The sequence below is a fragment of the Alnus glutinosa genome, chromosome 10, assembly GCF_958979055.1.
Source record: "Alnus glutinosa chromosome 10, dhAlnGlut1.1, whole genome shotgun sequence".
Classification (NCBI taxonomy): Eukaryota; Viridiplantae; Streptophyta; class Magnoliopsida; order Fagales; family Betulaceae; genus Alnus; species Alnus glutinosa.
This window is the reverse complement of record NC_084895.1, coordinates 3693327-3704542: the sequence shown is the minus strand read 5'-3', so window position 1 is coordinate 3704542 and position 11216 is coordinate 3693327. Positions and strand designations below refer to the sequence as shown.

Below are 11216 nucleotides of genomic sequence, written 5' to 3'. Positions count from 1 at the left end.
AAAGGTGGTAATCTGTAGACATATATTTATACGCAAATACACACACACAAAGGGAGAGAGAGAGACAGAGAAGATTTCGAAAGCTGTTAACCTTTATGATAGGATAAAGATGCGCCTCTGCTTTTTCCTTTCTCTTTTGCTCCTTTTCTTCTTGTTCTTTCTTCAACCTTATCTGGATGCGACATCCAAAGCACATATTACTTAAAATATGTATATCAAATATCTTACCCGTTCTGCAATGTCCTTCTCATCCACATTACAAATTATTTTCTCCTTGTCACTTTCGCGTATATAAACAAGCATATATATATATATATATATATATATATATATATATGCGTTTGAATATTTAGTAAATTTAAATGGAGAATTGTTGAACCCAGGATTTGCTGGTGGCAACTGTTCATGTAGCAGAGAACAGAAAAGGCATCAATTAAAAACTCAATTAAAAAAAGGAATGTATTAACATCCAAAATTGGATGGAAGTAATGCGGAGAAAAATTACCTCTTCCTCACCACCATACTGCTCCTCTAATGCCCTCTTGATATCTTCTTTTGCCACTCGTTCATCATCAAATTTAAACCTAAAAGTAACAAATCAGTGTAATAAAATCTAACAGCACATGGGAAACATCAAGATGTTAATTAGATTGGGGTTGATCTGAGACAGAAGAAACAAAAGCTACTTGACTACATGTCAAAAAACATGAATGAGCTTCAATGACCCCAGTTCCGTGGATGCGTGACTAACTCTATGTACTACTTTTAAAGGAAACTATAGACCAATTATAACGGCAAAGGAATTGGAACAAAAAAAGTAGAATGGCAAAGATGATGAGCAAGGCTCTAGTAGTAAACTTTCCCAAATTCAGAAAGCATTAAAGCTTCATAGACTAGATAGCATTTCAGAAAACATTAACGAGCTTGATAGCATAGACACAAGCATGTCAAAAGTCTAATGAGCTAACAATGAAAAATTAGAAGTAAGAATACTGAAACCAGCCATAACATTTGAAAACATCATTACCACTGATCAGATAGGGTTGGCCTAATGTAAGCATAATAGTGTCCACCATGCACCCCGCCACTGTGAACCAAAACACTGCAATTTAAAAACAGTGGTTATTTACATTAATCTGCAGATGCATCATATCAATATTATGTTATAACCATCAAAGAAGATGATAAAGCAAAAGGGTCGACATATGGTCATCAGCATACTCTTATCTAATTGTGTCCGGCAAATTTACATAATACTTGCAAATATAATGTATCTAACCAGTCAGCACATAAGAGTAACCACTACAGACAATTATATAAATGACACTCGAGCAGGGACAGGTCATTAATGAAGAAAAGGTCATATGAATAGCAATCATAAAAACATGTTATAGCTAGCATGACAGCCAATCTAATGATGTTCACTATTACGAAGATGAATGGACATGTCTCCACTCACTTTTATTCGTAAAGAAATGTTTAAATGGAGATAGATGAGGAGCATAGCATTATGGTAGCAATGTTAAGGTAATCACCTAATACAAGAAGATGGAGCACATAAATTATGTCAGCCACTCCTACATTGTAACCACCATTTCGGTATTTCAATCTCAGCATAAGATACTAGATGAAACCCTCCATCTGATGCTTAACCAATCCTAAGATCATATATTCAAAAGTCTAGAGGATTCTGAGTAAGTCAACAATTTCTCCAATAATACCCTTGTCAGCCTTCTGTCTGAAGAAAGCTTCAAATAAACATTGCTGATAAGATGGGCAATACTCCTTTCATCACAACAAATTTTTTGACAAGTCAAATTTATTAAAAGGGCAAATAGGTGCAACCCAAGTAAAAGGAAAGTACACAAGAGAAACCCCATCTAGGGAGAAGAAGAAGAGCACAAATTCAGAAATTCGAGAAAATTAGAAAAACAGGAACTGTTGTAAGCAGCCATCCAAACATAGTCCTTGAATTCAAACACCGTCCTCTTGCAATTTTAATGTGGTGTATGTGAGCACTGCGCTTTCTCCATTCACCACATTAAACACAAAGGAGTCATCTTCCAAACTTCTAAACTGTAGTGGTTTATAGACTGACCTCTCCAACAACCCATCGGCTCTATCACCTGTTAGGGCATGACCTACTCTATCCCAAAAGGACAAATTAAAAAATAGAGACCCACAAGTCTCTAGCCACAACATGACGGAACAAAATACAACACCAGTCTATTACTATGACATGCTTGTTTTGGTTTCCTTTTTGTATACTTCATATATGCTTAGGGCGCTTTTACATTTTTTATAAACTTTTTGCTTACCTATCGCCTGATTTTAAAATTGTCATTGAAATCTTAAAAAACAAAGAAACAAAACTTGGCTGTATCAACAAGAAAGAAAAATGGAAAGCATAAACCAAAAACCAAAAAGGTGGAAGAAAAAAAAAAAAAAAAAAAAAACACAAGCTTGATCTCGTCATTATGCTCATTAAAAATGCCATAAATATGAAGTCGGTTAGTAAATATGATTTCAGCAAGTGACTCCTAATTTGTTCCCTTTCACACAAATATGACACATATAGAACTTACAACAGCACATCTAACCAAACCCACATTTAATTTGGGAGGGCAGTAGAAGTAATATCAGCTTCAGGATGGGAGATTGAAAAGGAATGCCATTACTTCCTGTTAATATTTTCACAAATCATTCTAAATATTTATTTATTTATGACATGTTCAAGAAATTAATGCACAATCTATAAACCCTGGACACGACTAAAGGAGTGCTCTACCTTTCGGACACCCCCTGAACACCAAGGTGCGTCTCACATGTGCAAGAGTGTCCAGTGTAAAATTAATTTAAGTTTCAAACGAGACCAAAAATAAAGAGAATCTTTTGTAATCAACTACTATAATTGAAATGATTAAATGTTTGTTCTTCAGAAGTATTCAAAAAATAGTTGGAGACTTCCTTGCCATGTAGACAAAATATCTATCTTCTTTTAATTTCGCATTGAGATATTTTGTTACACAATTGATCACATACACACAATAATTAGAAATCTATTATATTTTTCAAAAAGCAACACCAGAAACTACACACTCAGCAAACAATCCAAACAAAAGGTTTCTTAGCCCGGGCTAGGATGTGTGATCAACGAGCCGAGTTCGAACAAATGTTTTTTTATCCCGACTCAAGCTCGATATTTTTAGTCAAATATATAATATTGAAATAAGTTTTTTATTACGTCCCTACTTGCTCTCTTTCAAAAAATTAAAAAATGTTTTCTTAATTAATTAATTGTGGGGAACTATCCTTGTAAATGTTTTTACCTCAATAGAAAATCTACGTGTGACCCCACCGCAGGGATAGTTTCCAGATTCTCATTCTGGTCAATTGCTAGAACTGAAGCACCTCTAGCAAGAGCAAGCCTAGCTAGCCGCAGCTCTTCCAGATTTTCCCAGACCAATAACCTGCAATGTAATGTAATAATTTCAATCAGTACTTCCCAGGCGCAATTAGAATGGCTTTCAAGACAATCATTATCACTCGTTAATTCCTTTTATGATTTTCCATCTGATGTAGGACAAATAATTAAATTTATTAGGGTTTTGGTTTGAGGTACGGTGGACGTGCATGGAGGATACAGTTATCCCTTATCTCCCTTCAAGTCAATTAGGATACTAACTAAAATTATACTTAGTATTAACACGCTTGTACTAACCAATATTTTATTCCACAATCGAGTGGCCGGATCCATGAATTGACTGTCTAAAAAAAATATATATTTATATATTTATTTAACCGCCCCAAATTAAAATAAGATAAAATATTGGTTGACACATAAGGGAAGTGTGATCGAGTTAACTCGAGTCACTCGATCGACAACTCCTTAATCAACTACATAGATAATCCATTCGATATAGACAACGGGTTTTCAGGTTATTAGCTTGATACTTTCATACCATCACCTAACCCATCTTATAATTTTTTTTTTATTATTATTATTATTATTTTCAGATAGGCAACTTGAGACTGAGATCACATAGGATCCAAATACTTAGGTATTGGACAGTCGGTAAGTCCACACAATAGGTACGTATGTTATATTTGATATGTAATCTAGGCTTTAAAATTTTTACATGGTCATGCTGCAAGAATGCTTATATTCCATTCAATATATATATACATGTAATGTCTCTAATATTTTGCATGTGTTTAATTTAAATACAAATACCAATGATAATTTACATGTTAGAGATGTTGGAGATTCCAACGCAATTTGGGCAATACCCACTGGGGAGTAAGTTAATTGTCGTAGATTTTAATACGAATTGGCAACCAACGGGCACAAGTGTGCCGAAATTTTGAAAGCTATGAGCAAAATATGTCAAATTAAAAGCGGGAAGTTTGTGGGGATAAGTGCCCAAAACTGGAGAAATCTCTACCAAAAAAAATAGATGAAAAAAAAAAAAAAAAAAACATTTAATGGCGTGTCTATAGTAATGCACTTTTTGGCATGTCACTAATTAGTGATGTGTGAATTTTGGCACATCACTAAATTTTATGTCAATTTAATTTTTAAAAAAATATATTAAAATTTAAATAATTAGTGACGTGACAAAATTCAACACGTCACTAATTTAGTGACGCGCCAAATTGGTGCATCACTAATTATAATAGTTTAAAAGTGTATATTTTCTTTATTATAATAAGTATTATCATTTTTATTCTAATTTTTGTATTTTTTATTTAATTGTAGAGTATTGTTTGATTATTAAATTTGAGCTTAAAAAGAAGAGAAAAATAAATAAATAAATAAATAAAAAGAGAAGAAAAAAATTGAAGAGCGGCTGAACCACTTGGTGGGACCGAAGGGAAGAAGAAAAATAAAAGAAGAAAAGAAAGAAAGAGCTAGCTAAGCACGTGACTATCGTCTATCTACAGTGCATGACTCTATCCTCTCCAGTCTTGGCATCACCCGTGGACGTGAAGAGGCCGGAGGACGGCTCGGCAAGTCATATTTTTTGGGCAGCACCGACAGGAACGGTCCTAACACGTTGTATCTCAAAAGCGGAAAAAAAATAATTATATATAAATGTAAATTGTAATATAACTTTTTTAAAATAAAAATATTAAAAAGTACCTTATCCAAAATAATCGCTTTTAGACCTCACAATACATGGAGTCAGCCCTGATTTAAATATATGTGATATCAGATGATGCAGCAAACTCTCACGACATATTCCAGCAAGGAGGAGCAAGGACAATCATGATCCATGTCGGCTGAGAAAAATCACTGATGCTTTGTTAATTAGCTAGGGTTCAAAAGTGAAATTGACCTAAGGGAGAGAGCTACGGTCATCTTAAAGAGAAAGGTTCCGAAAAGATAACCTGAAAACTGGTTGCATGTCTTCCCTTATTTCGAGTGTCTACTCTTGGCCAGTTGTCATATGTTGATGGAGTACGTACAACCAGGGCGGACCCAGGTGCATGGGTGGGAAACTAATGTTCGTCCGAGAGTTTAGAAATTTATTTTAGGGTTAAACAGGGCCGGGTTTATATTTTAGAGCATAAGGCGATAATTTTAATTGAAGTTTTTTTTTAAATAGATATAAATATAATTTATTTTAATTTTTATATTATATTTTTATTTAAAAATTATTTTTATAGCTTTTAAAATTTAATATTATATTGCTAGCTAGCTAGTATCAAATCTATATAATTTATTTTTAGTTTCAGTTAATTTGTTTATTCTTCTATTTTTTACAGTTTTTTTATATATTCAAATGCATATTTCTAGCAAACAGTTATAACAAAAATTATTTATAAAAAAAAAAAATTATCCATAATATAAAATTAAAATAAAAGAAGAATAGAACCTTTATAAAAGATCTTTTTCAACTTCACTTTATGTTAAGATCATCTAATTTCAAAACCTATAAAAGCAAAGAAAAAAAAATAAAAAATATTTTTTTGTTAAACAATTTTATTATTCAAAATAAATTTATAATTTTCTGTTGATGATTGAGAATTTTTTTCAAACTTATCTTGCATTGAGAGGACAACACAATTGATCTACTTAAAATTTTGTTTTTTTTTTGTCTAAAATGAAACCTGAAATAAGTGAGGAAAACATAAAAAAGTAAAGCCTAAATTCACATCTGAAGGATTGCTTAACTACTGGTTTCTAATTTGGTGTTAATTATATTTGCTTGTCGTCAATCACAAGCTTGCTATTGAGTTTAGTTTATTTTATTAGTAATTTATACTATTGCATGTGTGTTTGTGATATCGTGACTTACAATTTAATATGTAATTAAATTTAAGATTTTTATATTTTTTATTTTACATAAACACGTACGAACACACATAAAGAAAAACTACATGTATCTATATATTTATGCAATTATGTATTTATATAAGTTCGTCCCCCTTACCAAAAGTTCCAATTTCGTTCCTGAGTACTAGTACAACGTACCCTCACTAGATAGAGATATGATTCTCTACCAACTTTTTGTTAAAGTGTTTTACATCGCTAATTAAGATTTCATTCACCTTGCCACTTTATAAGTTATGGTGTCTCATCCTCTTTTAATGCGTCTTTTAAGAATGAAATGGGCCCATAGACTTTAACATGATATCAGAACCACAGGTTTCTAGCGATGATGGGCATTTCCTTCCCGATGTTGTCCACGTGTTCGGCCATTAATTACTACACGTGAGAAGGAGTGTTAAAGTGTTCCACATCGCTAAGATTTTCTCACCTAAGTACTTTATAAGTCATGATGTCTTATTCTCTCTCAAAACGTCTTTTGAGAGTGAAATTGGCTCATGGACTTTGACATTTTTCACACAACTAAAAACACAATTATTTTATGTGGCAGGGAATTATAGGTTCTTCGAAAAAAAAAAAAAAAAAAATTACAACTATCTTATAAGTTTCTGTCACACAAAATAGTTATAATTTTAATTGTAAGAAAAGTTGTCAGGAATATATATATCTCCCCTAGATGTGTTCCGAATTCCTTGGATATCGGCAGGTTACGACTGTTATCAGTTGTTATATTGAATTGCATGCTGGTTGGCACTTGGCAGACTAGTCTATATCTGAGTGCCCGGTCCTCCTCAAAGTCACTTTTTTCCAACAATTTGAGACCTCTTATTCATAATTAGTAGTCTTCTTTTAGCATTATTTTCGATCCACAAACTTGATAACTGAGGTTTGGACATGCATTTAGTAAAGTAGTAGACATGGGTCCTCACTGTCTTTACAAATTATTGACTAAACCCAATTAAATTAAGAAGATTATATTATATTTAGTTTAATTTTGGAAAAAACTAAGAAATAGAAGTTGGTCGGAAAGAAAGCGATCGAACCTGCAACATTTTGTTGACATTGCTGGCACCAAGGACCTTGTGCACGTTAGCAAACTTCTGAGGTTCGTCAGCGGAAAAATAAGAATCAAATCAATAATTTAATTCAAAATATTTGATTTCACAAAACAATCTTTAATTAGAATAAATCACTAAACACTGTAATTCTATATATATAATTTAGGGATAATTGCACCGTTGGTCTTTGTGGTATACCATAATTAGAATAAATCATGAGAGGTCCATGTGGTATGCAATAATTACGTTTTACTCCCTGGGTCGATTTTTCGTCCACAATTTTGACGGAATCTGTTAGCCCTACACGTCAGCGACACGTGTCGCCATCTTATTGGTGACACGTGTCTATCTTAATAAAAAAATATAAATTTATTAAAAAATAAATAATTAAACTTATTTAAAAAAAAAAAACAACAAAAAAAAAAAGAAAAAAGAAAAAAGGGCAGGTTTGGGATTGCCCGATGGCCACCCCTAGTAGATCTAGGGGTGGCCGCGCACCACCTCCGGCGGCATCTGTGGGTGGCGCGCGGCTACCCCCATTGGCTGGGGGGAAGCCACCCCCTTTCCCCCATTTTTCTTTTTTTTTCTTTTTTTTTTTTGTTTTGTTTTTTTTTTTAATTTTAATTTTAATTTTTTAAAAAAAATAAGTATTTTTATTTATTTTTTAATAAATTTATATTATTTTATTAAGATTTGACATGTCAGCGCCATGTGTCACTAATAAGATGACGACATGTGGCGTTGACATGGCATTTGACGGAATCTGTTAAAAATTTTAACAGAATTTGACGCCAGGAATCGATTTGTAATTATTGCATACCACAAAGATCTCCCATGCACTTTTTAAATTATAGGGAGTGAAAAATAATTATGACATATCACAGAGACCAATAATATAATTATCCCTATAATTTATAATTGCAGTAAATATATGTGACATAAGGGACGTACCTTATGTTTATCCAGGGAAAAAGAATTTATTAATTTTGGTCAAAGTATTAGATCACTAAATTTTTTTGTTTTATAGTTAATGAGATAAATTCAAAGTTCACAAAGTTTTAGGTCCGGGTCCCAAAGAACAAATAGAAATTAGAAAAGTAAGGTGATTGCTGTCATCTCCTCGTTCATTCATCTTATGCCTGTCACCTTATTACCCCCTACCGCTCAAAAAGTGGTTCAGAGAGTATTTTTAATATTTATTTATTTATTTATTTATTTATTTTGTTTTTAAGTTCTTTTAAGAATTTCAACATGAACGACCTGCGACTCTGCACCATTTTTTCTTTCGTGCCTTATTGGCTATGGGCCTTGATACACCGGCTCCACCCCCAGTATGCCTTTCTTAGGGTTGTACAACAGTTGAATGGGAGTTGTAATTTTAACATTTTTCGCAATTTCCAATCCCTTCCTGCTACTTTAGATCCTTTGCCCTACTCCATTTACCGATTGACGTAACACCTCCCCTTGCCAATACGTACATCCAAAAAGAATTTCAACATGAACCTCCGCACCATTTTTTCCTCCCCCGACAGATGAACTTTCGACCCTCAGTTCGTTTTAAAACAAATCTGAGCCATTAACTGGCTCATTTACGCTTCAACGGCGCGTGGAGCGACTGGATAGAGTACGTGTTTCTTTTAACTCTCCGGGCCCAATCTTGTCGACGTCTGAGCAATAACATGTTTCTTTCAACCTTCGTGCCTTATTGCAATCTCTTGCTACTTTCCATCCTTTGAAGGTTTGAGCCGTTTGACCCTTATTCTGTGCGCAAGGCTTAGCTGATACTCGCTTTATTTTCTCAGAAAGAAAAGACATGAACCTTTCCTCAGTTTTCCCATACAAGATGAAAGGTGCTGTTGGGAATCCTACTCCATTTCTAGCAGGTCCTCCGCCTCCGGGCTCCGTAAGCAATAATAATAGCTCTCTTTTGTACGATATCGCAAAGAAAATGGGAATTAGCATCGTCACGACTATCACCGGTGGCATTACTTCTTTTCTACTTAACAAACTGTGGAAACACATCAAAGCCACCTGATGCGATATCACCACCAAATTCACCTTCAGAACACTACGCTACTGCGCTCAGCAGTCCATCTGATCTTGCACCGGTGTAATTTACAGTACGTGAAGGAAATATTATGTTTTGATGTGATTGGTGTTTATATATAGTTGATGTCGGTTATTTTCTTTGTTGCTACAGATCGATATGATTGTTTTGGTGTTTGCAGTTGTTGTGGGTTTGTTAGGAGACTGTCTTTAGCCTCTTCTGGTGTTTTTCAGCAGTTTTTGCTCATTTGGTTGCATTAGTTTTCAGTTCTCAATGGAAAAGAAGCTCCTTCATTTAAAAAAAAAAGGCTGCGCTGCTGTATAAAGCAAAATGTTCTTTGAATGAACGAAAAAAGTAGGTATATTTAAGTGTGTTGAATTTTCAGGAAAAATATAAGATCAGTTTGCCATTATATATATATATATATTTGGATGAATATCTCCTTCCATGACCAATGGCCGGAACTACATGGTAGCTTTGGTTGCTTAAGTGCCTCAGGTTGCGCCGAGTCCCGTCGTCGCTCACCGAGCCTTCAGTTGTTCAGTTCATTATTAGCGACTGATCTGCGGAGGGTTTTCTTTCTTCCGACATTCAGTGTTGTTAGACGAATACGAGGTAAGTATATACCGTTACCGTGCCTGAGTATTAAACGCCGACTCGGGAGTAGTGACACATCGCAGCGTTTATTTTTATTTTCTAAGTAAACTCTGCGTTTAGGTTAGGTTAATACTGATTATTGATTAACGCCTGAAGCTGAAACCCACACCACATGACTTGGGAGTTGGGAACCCGTATATATTGGAATCTTAAATTTGGGAGTTGGTATTTACAAAACAAAATGAGAAATTCTAAAATTATAACTCCCACCCAATTATTGCACAACTCCAAGACATATTGGGGTGTGACTCATTGTGTGCGCCCCACCCCAATGTGCCTTGGAGTTGTGCAATAGTTGGGTGAAAATTGTTTGTATATCAAGGCCCAAGCAAAATAGGGTGTGATGGCAGGATCAATAGTACATAAACCTTTTTCTAATTATTATGGAGACATAAATTTCCTACAATAGGAAATTTCTATCCTTATTGCGGTCAATGTCAATATTTTTGTTATTATTTTTTCAATAACAAAAATATCATTCATAAAATTAAGGGTTAAATACTTTTGTCCCCTATAGTTGAAAGATTTTATTTTTTTGCTCCCTACGCTTCATTCCGTTTCACATGTAGTATCTTGTTTATGGCTAAAGACAGAAATGGTACTTCCATCCAATTTTCGTCCAAAAATTTACATAAGTCCATGTCAGCCCTATTACAAATAAAATTAAACAATAAAACAATTAAAAAACTACAAATATTAAAAAAAATAAAAACATTAAAAAAATACTTTTTGGAAAAAATAGGGTTAAACACCTTTTTAGTCCCTTAGTTTTCACAACTTTATTTTTTAATTCCTGAGTTTCAAATTGCATCATAGATGGTACCTCAATTTTAGGAAAAGATCGAATTGGTACCTCGATTAAGTTTTCTATCAAAAAACTAACGATCTGCTACGTGTCAACCTCAGATGTTGACACATGGCACTATATAAAAATAAATAAATAAAAATCTTTAAAAACTAATTAATAAAAAAAAATTAAATTTATTTTTTAAAAAAATGGGGTGGCTGGCCGGTTTGGGGTGGCCGAACCACCCCTTGGATAGAGAAAAAAAAAAAAAAAAAAAAAAAAGGCAAGATCGGTTTTGCCCTTGGGGGTGGCCGAACCACCCCCGTGGCCTAT

General features: G+C 33.8%; 1 long non-coding RNA gene across 1 annotated transcript; it reads right to left on the bottom strand.

The window, feature by feature from the left end:
* Window positions 1-335: 335 nt before the first annotated feature.
* Window positions 336-1105, bottom strand: LOC133879504 (uncharacterized). Its single transcript, XR_009902104.1, has 3 exons — window positions 1028-1105; window positions 506-584; window positions 336-399 (listed from the first exon to the last, which is right to left on the bottom strand). It is a non-coding gene; the product is annotated as an uncharacterized LOC133879504 (long non-coding RNA).
* Between the last annotated feature and the right edge of the window lie 10111 nt (window positions 1106-11216).